This window comes from Emydura macquarii, unplaced genomic scaffold, assembly GCF_026122565.2.
Source record: "Emydura macquarii macquarii isolate MOO-44397 ecotype Brisbane River unplaced genomic scaffold, CSIRO-AGI_Emac_v2 contig_2205, whole genome shotgun sequence".
Taxonomy (NCBI): domain Eukaryota; kingdom Metazoa; phylum Chordata; order Testudines; family Chelidae; genus Emydura; species Emydura macquarii.
Window position 1 is genome coordinate 32759879 of NW_027132342.1, and position 9976 is coordinate 32769854.

The window sequence follows — 9976 nt, forward strand, 5'->3', positions numbered from 1 at the left end:
TGCACTCTCACTAGACCTTTCTGATGAACCATTTCACAGTGGTGCACAGTGGAGGTCTCATCACTCAAAAATATATCCTTCTGCCCATTATATTTAATATGCGAGGAAAAAAAAGGAAAAATATATTTAAAAAAAAATACCACATCCTGCCTCTATTTTATAAGACCTCTGGTTATAAGGGCCTCTCTTTTCTCTTGTTAAACACATTTTTATGGCAAAACCATCACTTCAAAGTTGTATCTTTCACCACACTCCTACCTCCCCAAGATATTTTTAAAATAAATAAAATAATGTTTATTTATTGAATTGTTATTTGCACCATTTTAGAAAGAAAGATAAGGTATCAGAAAATATGGAGAAGAATCCTGGTCTTATTGTGTGTATTCAGACACATACAAGTTTATAGTGTTTATAACTATTTGATCTGAACATATGCTACCATACATGCAGGCAAGTCTCTAGAGCTTCTCAGGCTGGACTAAATTTCTTTTGTCAGGAAGATACAGCTGCCACTCAAGACCTCTATGGACTTTCACTGGCCAACAAGGCAGGAGCCCTTAATTTAAAACCTGACGAATTGTTACCATGGTTTTTGTTTTTAAAATATAAAAGGATGCAATTTCCCAGTCCTGTTGGAAAAATCATTAGCAAGAAAACAAACAAATCCAAAGAGGTCTGACAGTTTGCTATGGATTTGTGTGTGTGATATGCAGGGAAGCAGGCATGTGGCAGTTTGCCACAGGCCCCTTGACCTTCTGGGTGGTCTCTTCCCCTACGGAACAAAAGGACTCACAGGCATAACCAGGTGCAATCACCCATGCTCATTTATTTACAGTGTATGTGTACAATCTCCACTCTCACACCAGACCCTTCTGGCCCGGAGGCTTTGGGCCACTTACCTTCTCTGGCTAGGAAACAAACTGAGTCTCATGACTCCTGCTCTCCTCCCTAGCCACACCTCTCTCTGGTTCCTCCCTAGAAATATATATATATATATATATATATATATCCCCTCTAACTACAGAGACAGCTGTTCCCTCTTGCCTCCTGAGCAAGGTTCTGGCTTGCTCTAATCAGCACATTCAGCTGTTGCTTTCTTCTTTGCAGTCGAGGGCCCTGCTGGCTCACTTTGCCCCAGCCCAGGCAGCTGGGTTGGGGGTGGCAGAGGCACCGAGGGGCTTGTCACCCTTTACTCTGCCACAAGGCACAAAAGCTATATTAACAACAGGCACTGCACAGATTGCAATGATATCCAGCCTCAGTGAGGGGGGTACAACTGGTGAGTGTGGTGAGAAGTCTCTTTTTGCTTCCCTCCATTTGCAGACCCACACAAGAGTTGGTCGTCATCTGACCCCATATTTATGAATCTATTTCCTCTCCTCTTCCCTTCTCAATTTATATGTTCATCTCTTAACTCCCCATTTTGAAATTGGTTTAGTTTCTTTTAAATTATCTCTTCCTTTTCACCCTTCCCCGCCCCCCCAATAGAAGATTGCCAATCCAAACACACAGTCACATCAGATGCTTCCTCCATGCAGACTGCTTATTCTTTTAGTATAAGTCAGGCTTAATATATCCAGGGCACAGGATACACCCTGAATGCAGGACCCAGAAGTGGAGAGTAGTTTACCTCGAGGGGTTATTCTGGTGGCAAAAAGTATCCACAATCCGTACTCCCCAGTTCACCATAACTGACGAGTGCTACCACACAAGTGGATGGGACTGGTTAAGAAGGGGGCATAGCTGGCCCTTCTAGGGATACGTTCTGATAGAGTCACTGGGTCTGAATAGAGACTGGGAGTGGCTAGCCCACTACAAAAAATAATGTTCTCTCTTTTGACATTCACACCTTCTCTTCAGCTTGTGAATGGCCTCATCCACACTGATTGAATTTACCTCATTAGCACTTGCCCTCCTCACTGTGATGTAACTCACCCATCCTCGCATGTGTATATATACCTACCAAACTGAAGTTTCCACTTCATGCATCCAAAGAAGTGGGTTTCTGCCCATGAAAGCTTATGCCCAAATAAATTTGTTAGTCTTTAAGATGCCACAGGACTCTCGCTGTTTTGCTAAAAACAGATTAACATGGCTACCCCTCTGGTTTTCTAGAGATATGTCTACACTGCAATTAAACTCCCATGTTTGGCCCAGGCAAACTAACTCAGGCTCACGGGGCATGAGCTAAGGGTCTGTTTAACTTCAGGGTTGATGTGTGGGCCTGAGCTCTGGGACCCTCCCACCTCGCAGGATCCTAAAGCCCTGGCTCCAGCCCAAGTCCAAACTCCTACATCAAAATTAAACATGCCCAGGAGCCCAAGCCCTTCGAACCCAGTCAGCTGGCACAGGCCAGCCGCAGGTGTCTAACTGCAGTGTAGACATACCCTAGGGGAATACAGCAAATCAGCATGTTTCCAAGCCCGTTTCTATTGGCAGCTGAATTTTAAAGATGACCTCTTCAAGCACAAGCCCCAGGAGGATAACAGTTCAAATACCACCTGTCCTCTTGTAAAAGCAAATCCCTCCAGACAACAGCTGAATCAACTGCCTTCCAATTCATATACTGCAGGATCATAAGTCACATTCCCTATGGAGCACAATATATTTTGAAATTCTTGAGAGTCACAAAGCTCAGCAAATGTGACAAAGTGCTTGGTTACTCTCAGCTCTTTGAAATATACACTGAGAATACTTGTATTTATTCTATTAACTGGATTCATCCATTGTTTAATATTCTTCAGATCTATACGATAAATCTTAAATTCCCAGTAATGTGTGTGGCATTGCTAAAAGTCAAAATATATGTTACCAGCTTTTAACTTTACAAAAACTGAGTCTCTGCTCTCATGCTATGTGTGTGGCATGTTGCTTTATTCCTTATAGCCAAAGATACATTACACTAACATACCTACCTTTTATCCTGACATCATTTCATTATATTTTTCCATTTCATTTAAATAAAGGCTGCCAAAATTTCAAAGACATATACAATAAATATTAAGGGGTCAGATCTTCTTTCTGTTAAATTCTGCCATTTTGTGTGTCTTTTTTCTAACAGTTGCTAGTATGATCTCTGGATAATCCATACTTTTTCTTTTAGTGCCATCATATCTGATTCACCTCTTCTCAGAACTTTATCCCTCTAAAAATGAACAAATGAATGATGGAAGGGAAGGACTATATATTGCTATGAAAAGAGTTTATTTTCTGAGAAAGGGGACGGCAGTAAGGAGGCAGAAGAAATAATAGTAGTGAAGTAAAAGGTCCAGATATTAAAACAGACTGTACTATCAGAATTTATTTCAGAACATTGTCCCAAGGTGTTTTACAGAAGATCAATATTAAAACTCAGGTATTTAGGAGCAAAAAGGTCAGGACGAAGAAACATGTTGAAATTATGAGTTTTCACTCCATTCTTTGACTTCAGTGGAAGTTTGCTGGAATAAGGACTGAGGCTAAGGTTGTCCAAAGTGACTAGTGATTTTAGGTGCTTCATTTTTGTGAGACATAAATTGAGACCCCTTTAACTGGGTCTGATTTTCAGAGGGTGAGTGCTCAGTACCTTTTGGAAATTGGGCCCCATAAAGTTGTGTCAGGTTGGGCACTCAACATCATTATTAAAAAATCTTTGTCTGAAAACAGAGGAAGGAGCTCCAAATTTGGTCCTGACATTGTTGGAGTAGTAGAATTTCCAGAATCTAGGAGAAGCAGATCCAAAATGTACAACATATAATAGCCCTCATTCCTGTGGTGTAGAACGGATTGTCAGGAGAAAGTACTGGTCCATCTTTCCTGGAGTTGTGAAAAAAATCATCCAGGACATAACTTGCAAACTGATCTTGAAACTAAGCTGAAACAGAATTCATCAACACCATAAAACTTTAAGGACATTTTAAAAATCTTTGAAAAACATAAATATTTATAAAATATTTTTTCTCAACCTTGTGGAAGCATAAAACTTTCAGATTCTTCCCTCTATTGTGCAAGCACATTACTTTGTTGTTGTAGGGTAGCTTATAGATATTAGAATGTTGGCTTTTTTTGTTTTTGTTTGTTTGTTTGTTTTTGTTTGTTGTGAAGAAGAAAATACTGAATCTGTTTATTTTGAGGGAAGAAAGGACCCCAACCCAAACACAAATAACAATATGGACTTTATCAAACAAATGAAAAAGTGCATGTCCAACTCTGAGTTCCCAAACTTGATTCCTTCTGAAAAAATTCAAGAGCAAAGTATGTGTGTAAAACATAATATTGAGATCACATTACTGAGTACTAGAGCTGGAGATTAAAGGATTTTTGGTTCATTGGCAATTTCAGAGAGTAACAAAAAATCATTTTGGGTCAAATGGAGCCTTCCATTTTGACAAAATCACACTGTTTTGTCTCAGTTTTGACTGATGTTTTGAGGGGGGTTTTTAAAGTAAAATTAAAGGAAACAAACTAAAAGTCATTTCAAACTTAAAAATTGAAACATTTCATTTAGAAATTGTTGAAACAAAACTTAAAAACCCAAAAATTCAGCAAAATCCACATGAATTTGCAAAACATTTTGGTATCACCAAATCTATATTTTTCATTGGAAAATACTTATTAACTTGGAATAGGAAAAGCAAATTGACCTCGTAGATGCAGGTTTTTGTTAGAGCTTAAGGAATAAACTTTGCTTGTAATGTAGAAGTGGTTATTTACCAAAGATCTAAGTCCAAATCCCAGCAGGGACATATTCCGTATGTTGGTACCAAGTTAGTGGTTACAATTCTCCATGTGTTGAATCTGATGCAGATTTGTGCACACTGCACTGGAATGATATGTATGCCAAGTATGTACCATGCTGGAACAGTTCTGTGTGCTTGGCACTTGGGATGGAGCACTTTGTTAGAGCAGGGAAAATACTATACATAATGGCCTTGCCCTCTAGTGAGCAGACACACTGAAAAGAGCAGAAAAGCCTATGCTTTTATCATATGCTCCTTACCAGAATATTAAACAGAGTTTGCTCCAAACATAATACACTCAAGTGCTTTACAAACTTCCTTAGAAAGCTTTCAATAAATATGTCCTGTGCAAGGACTCTGCAGTCCAAAAGCATCTGCTTTACCTTTTGAGTTCCAGGAGTTTCTCCCTTAGTTTTAATTTTAGTATTTCAGCTCTGTGTATCTGCTCACTAGAGGGCAAGACCATTATGTATACTATTTTCCCTGATCTAACAAAGTGCTCCATCCCAAGTACCAAGCACACAGAACTGTTCCAGCATGGTACATACTTGGCATACATATCATTCCAGTGCAGTGTGCACAAATCTGCATCAGATTCAACACATGGAGAATTGTAACCACTAACTGGGCACCAATGTAAGGAATATGTCCCTGCTGGGACTTGGACCTAGATCTCTGGATACATCCAAGAACAGCTGTCAGGATCAGCAGCCTTTATACCTTCTTTCCAGGCCTCTAGGCATAGAGTAGGGTTATTAAAAGTGCTGTCAATACAACTCAATCCTGACTGGAAGCAGCTACAGTATTTTTCACTCTTTTATCCCCACAACTCCGACTCCCGAGCAAAGTATTGATCTTGTCTAGCGATGAGCCAATTCTTTATCAGAGTCAAATGGATATATATTTGGGAATCTACTTGCAGGGTGGGTATTTTATATACTTGAATTAAAATCTATCTAGGTGATTATTACTTGAAATTATATTATTTTATAAAAACAAAAGATGCACAAGAGTATCTCAAGAATTTTGTAAACATAAACAATAAATACAAGCCACACAATATTTGGCTTTTTTTTTTCTTCTTTTCCTTATGGGCTTAAAGTACCCTAAACATGAGCAGAGTCCTGCAAAACTAATGGCCAAATTTTGCAACTGGATCTTTGCAGGCAGACTCCTGTGACTGTGTGGGCTCATTGTAGGATCAGAGCCTAAATTTGCACTTTCAGTTGTAGATATGCAAATCATTGATATCTGAAGTGTCAATTACTGAATGTTCCAGTGCAAAATTTCTATCACTGGGGACTGGGAAGAAGAGGGTAAAGGGGCAATATCAGCAGCAAAAATGCAAAAATTCTGACTCTGGGAAAAAAATTAAATTTTTGTAATTAAATGGTTCTAACTAAAAAAACCAAAACATTTTTTGGCAGAGTAATTTTGTCTCTTTCACAACCACCAATCCCCAAAGGAGTTTTGTTTGCAAAAGCTGTTTTTCATTTTTTCTAGAAATGTAAAGAAGGAAATACCGTGCTTTATCATGAACCTGCAAAAATGTGAGATTGCATTATTTTCATTAGTAGTGAGAATTATTTTGCACAGGTTTACCCTTGCTTCTGTTGTAGTATGTAATTCACAGATAATGTTATATACCTTTTTACATGCTTGTTTTAGAAATAACATCAACATTTCCTGGTGGAGAACAAAATCTGTGTTCCTTTTTGGTGGATTTCAGCAATAATTTTGCTAGGTTGCAGATATTCTGGTATTCACCCAAACTTTCTAATGGATTCAGTGAAATGATGTCTCCATAAAGCAGATTTTATTGGTTACTCTGACTTTTTAGGTTGCAAAATATCAGGCAAATGGTACTTTTTCAAATAGTGATTCTTGAAGGATTGTTTGTTGTTGTGCTTCTTAGGCAGCAGTCTGTCATCCAGAATAGGATTCCAGTTTACTTGGTTAAGCCTGTTTTTTCTTCGGAAACTTTTTGGTCTTGATTGTCCTCCCAACCAGCCAAGAGATTTGAGTGTTGACTCATTGTCATCCTGGCCAAGAAAATGAGTGAGACCTATCAGCTAACCAAGGATGGGCCGAACTAACCAGGCAGAAATCAAAGGAGTAACACAGGACACTAAGGGGCAGGTTCTCAGCTGGTGTAAACTGTCATAGTGCCTTTGAAATCAAAGAGATATTTGTACTTCAATGGAGCTATGATGATTTACACAAGCTTAAAGATGATCTGTCCCTAAAGGTGTCTATTTCTCTGTAACTAGCAGGTGCAATGTGACCCAAGAAGCTTCTAGTGGAATTAGCTGTGCTACTGGGGAATGGAAAAGGATGGTTTGCCTTATTTATTTATTTTTATCTAAAAACTCAGATTTTTGTGAAATTCAATTTGGACCCTTACAAAGCAGATCTTCTATCTATTGTTTTGTATTTCCTCCTGTGTTCTTTTCATTCAGTTTTCCCTCCTCTTCTTGCATCTTGTTTATTTGTCTGATTTGGACTTTATTAGCTAATTTTTGTGTATTTTCATTCTGGTTTAGTTTATAAAGGGCATATTGTGTCAGAACTGAAGGGTCACATGTACACTGAAATGTTTGGCATGCTTATTTGCATGTCAAAACTCATTATAGTCTTTCAGTAAACGGCTATTATATAGCAATAATATAATAGAGGAGAGTGACAGATTTTAGATTTGCTTCTGAATACACATTGAATGTGTATTACTAGCATTGCCTTACCCTCTATCTGAAATTCTCATTCTACCTCTTTTACACTGAGCCAATTCCCCCTCATCAAAGGTCGCTTTAAAATTCTTGACTTTCCCTTTAAAATGATGACTAACTGTAAAGCTTTCAGGGACCATCTATGAAAGCTACTATGATAAAATAATTTATGTTATACTTTACTTTATTATTGGATATTGGTTACATCTAACTTCAGTTCCACTTTGGAGTTGTTTTTTTCTTTGCTACCCTTAAATATGGTAGCAGTGATTCACAGTGATACATTTGTAAAATTTACCCTTAATTGCAAAGGGGTCAAAATACCAGTGGACAGTGAGACCCTTGTATATACAGTAGCTACTAGACTGGAATGAAGCTCTGAGAAGACAGATGTACACAAACATCAATGACCAATTTTTAAATTCATAATTCTTTAGGAGAATAGAATCATGGGTCCAGAAAAATAAATGGTTAAACAAATGCATGTAAAGTCTGTATGGATTTAGAGCTTGGAATTTAGCCCACTGTCTACCAGGGATCTCTGATTATTTTGTTAGTCCACAGGATACTTCAGAGAGGGGATCAGAAGAAACATTTTTAGAAGTCATTGGAGAAGGGTAATATAATATTCTACTTGTCTGTTTCATGAACTACTTACATTTGCTCTTTCAGCAGTTTTCCCTGTGAAGTTTTAACTTCTTGCTACACTGTCGATTTGATTTTCAACAGTTTGGAGGATGTTTCTGCTCCCACAGTGCTGTCCACAGCATCTGTGCATTGCTGGCAGTTGAGAAAGCAGGTTTTCATTATTAGTGCCTTAACAGCTGCATAAAGATCCCAGAGACATGAGTTGGGTCAATGTGATATTCGGAAAGCAGATCCATCTTCATAATAAAATTAAATAAAATATGGCACTCACCTGTGTCTGTGCAGATGTTAATAATCACATTTACTTTACTCCAGATGAGAAAATGTATTTTCTGAATGTCCAGTATTTGAGTCAATGATAAAAAAGTCACTCCATCTGAAAACTAATATTTTGTGTGTAGTCAGTGAAATTTTTCCATCAGCCACTTTAAAAATTGCAATGAGGTAATCTGAGAATTTCATACACAGCAGGGATATTCAGAAAAAATAATCAGAGCAGAAACCAGAGAAACAAAGTGTGATATTGATGCTAATCAGATCCTTAAATAATACTGTAAGGTCATTAAAAATAAATGGTAAAGAATAATTTTCTCTAAGTAATACCAGTAGGATTATTTAAAAAAAGAAATGTATCTATTCAGAAAGAATGAATAACAATGCAGAGAAAAATAAATGTTCCTGCATTTCTTAATGGGCTATTAAACATTGTTCACTAGCCACATATGATTTATTTACTCCCCTAAAGAACTATTGGCCTCAAGCTTTTATCTTCTTTATTGCCTGCTGGTCTACACAGACTCAAGTTTGCAAACATTCACTACTGAGTGTAATGCTTACCACTAAGTCCCAGTGTCTTGCATAGCATCGTTCATGATAATTAATATGTTTGGTAGCAGCCTTCTTGTATGCCCTTAGACAAAAAGTACTAGAATAATGGTTTAACATTCCAATTCTTACAAAAGCAATACTACAGTACCTGGGCATCCGTTCTAGCCAGATAGCAGCCCTTTTTCCTGGGTAGTGTATGGAAGAGGAAAGGCAATTCAGATCTGTCTCCAAAAACATGTGATTACCAGTATTTCCTGTTTCTGACTGGCACAGAAACACCATGAAGGAGGTGTCATGATGCAATGTTCACAGCTAAAAGCAATGCTTTACATTTTTACCAATGGGTAAGAGGTGGCTGGTTTGAGCAGTACTCCCCATTATCCATGTAGGTATGCCTGCTCCAATCAATTCAGCCAGGTACTTCAACACATAAGGCCATATTTTTAAAGGTATGTAGGCCTAAATCTGCAGATAGGTGCCTAGTAGTATTTTCATGAGTGCCTGGTTGCTTAACTCCCATCAGTGAGAGTTAGGCACCTTGGGACTTTTGAAAATCCCACTAGACACTTGGTCTGTATACCTTTGAAAATCTGGTCCATGGTTAAATTTCAGTGAGTGAAAATTAATGTGAGTACACCTCATTGAAATGCTGGTGAAAGGGTTACAAGAATTATTTTAAACTATAGTCACTGTATTTCTTCACTGAAGTGACATGAGGAAAGTTAAGCCTCTAGAAATGTTTGCTCACACCCATTTCTTTTCATACTTGATTTTAGACAAAATAGCAAGACACTAATGTGAACATGGGCATCCAAGGACAGCACCATTTAATAACTATTTTGTTATGTTACAATCCACATTCTGATGCAGCGGCTTTCTTCTGTCTTTCTTTCCTTCCTTCCTTCCTTCCTTCCTTTGCCCCCGACCCCCATCAGTTGAATAAGCTCTCTGCTAGCAGTTCATGAAGGTTTAGATATGGATCTTAATTAAAATAAAAATTGCCAGCAGGTACTAAATCCCGGCTCAGAAATAGAGAAGAATCCCACAGGTACAGAT

The 9976-nt window shown here is 38.0% G+C and overlaps 1 long non-coding RNA gene across 2 annotated transcripts; it reads right to left on the bottom strand.

The window, feature by feature from the left end:
- Positions 1 to 3300: 3300 nt before the first annotated feature.
- Positions 3301 to 8469, bottom strand: LOC137160548 (uncharacterized). 2 transcript variants are annotated; one of them, XR_010921919.1, is made up of 3 exons: positions 8364 to 8469; positions 8103 to 8268; positions 3301 to 3853 (listed from the first exon to the last, which is right to left on the bottom strand). It is a non-coding gene; the product is annotated as an uncharacterized lncRNA (long non-coding RNA). The 2 variants fall into 2 exon arrangements; XR_010921918.1 differs by lacking the exon at positions 3301 to 3853 and adding an exon at positions 6586 to 6760.
- Between the last annotated feature and the right edge of the window lie 1507 nt (positions 8470 to 9976).